Raw genomic sequence first — 1,355 nt, forward strand, 5'->3', positions numbered from 1 at the left:
CTGTGAGTCTAGCAGCTGCCGGGTCGTAACATTGACTCCATCATAAAAGATGGACACTTCTTGTTGGCTATTTAGATCATGGTGTGGGCAATTTCGTAGTAGACTTTTGTACCTCTCCCATGCTTCATACAACGACTCTCCAGCTTGTTGTTCAAAATTTGCAATGGCCTTCTTGAGCTTGGCTATTTTTGATGGTGGGCAAAAGTGATCTATAAATTCTTCCTTCATTCTGGCCCAAGTAGTGACTGACCCAGGAGGAAGTGATTTGAGCCAGTCTTTAGCAGCACCCTTGAAGGTTACTGGAAGCATCCTAAGCAGCTGAGTTTCGCGGGTAACATTTGGAATGTTGAAGTAATCAGCAACATCATTTACTTCATCCAAATGTTTGTAGGCGTCTTCATGATCTTTCCCGTGGAAAGGTATCTCCTTGAGTGAAGCTAGGATATGACCTTTTAGCTCAAAGGTGGCAGTTGCGGGAATTGCGGGTTGCACAAGTCCCGGGCCATGGTCGTCGCGCATCCTCTTCTTCCATTCTCCCATGGGAATTTCATCAATGTTAGCCATAGTGAATGCTAATTCTTCCTCCTCTTCGGTGTCTTGCTCGTAAGTTGCCTCGTCTTCTTCCTCGGTTTCGTATCTAATTTCTTCTTGAATTGGCTCTTCAATTATTAAGGAAGCGCTTGAAGCTCCGGATTTGCTGCTCTTCTTTTTTCCGAAAACAGTCTTCAAGTTGGACAATGGTGATTTCTTTGGTGTGCTTGAACTCTCCACGTCCTTCCCTTTGTTTCTTTTCAATTCGGATTCGGGGTCTTCAAACGGGGGTACCAGTGGCGTGTTTGCTCCTCTGGTCATGAAAGTCCTGAAATTAATCAAATAAAAGCGTAAAAAGAACAAAAAAAAATTGCAAACAACTAAAAGAAAAAAATCTAAATGAGCTGTTACTCGCCGAGTAGTCGCGAGTGCACTCGGCGAGTAGCAGTGATTTTTCAAAAAAAAAATTCTAAGTTTTAAATCTAACTAAAACAGATACTAAAACCTAATTGCTATTTACTAAACTGCAATAAATGAACTTTATGCAAGTAAACTCACACAAAGGATCGAAAAAATTAGGAATTAGCTTAATTATTTAGAACCGTTCCCCGGCAACGGCGCCAAAAACTTGATGTGTGTAAATTCAACTAGTTTTATCCCTACTTTTTATTAATAATTTGAGCACACAAAGGCAGTGAACCTGTCTTTAAGTGGTATAGGTTGATAAGTAAGGTATCGAACTCAGGGAACGGAAATTAAACTAATAGCTAATTTTAACTAAAATAAATAATAAAAGTAAATGGTTTTTCTCTAGTTTTGCAAGA

General features: G+C 39.9%; 1 non-coding gene across 1 annotated transcript; it reads left to right on the plus strand.

Annotated features, from left to right (window-relative positions):
• Positions 1–73: 73 nt before the first annotated feature.
• Positions 74–180, plus strand: LOC128128238 (small nucleolar RNA R71). Its single transcript, XR_008226098.1, has one exon. It is a non-coding gene; the product is annotated as a small nucleolar RNA R71 (small nucleolar RNA).
• The last annotated feature ends 1,175 nt before the right edge of the window (positions 181–1,355 follow it).

This window comes from Lactuca sativa, chromosome 8 (genome assembly GCF_002870075.4).
Source record: "Lactuca sativa cultivar Salinas chromosome 8, Lsat_Salinas_v11, whole genome shotgun sequence".
Classification (NCBI taxonomy): Eukaryota; Viridiplantae; Streptophyta; class Magnoliopsida; order Asterales; family Asteraceae; genus Lactuca; species Lactuca sativa.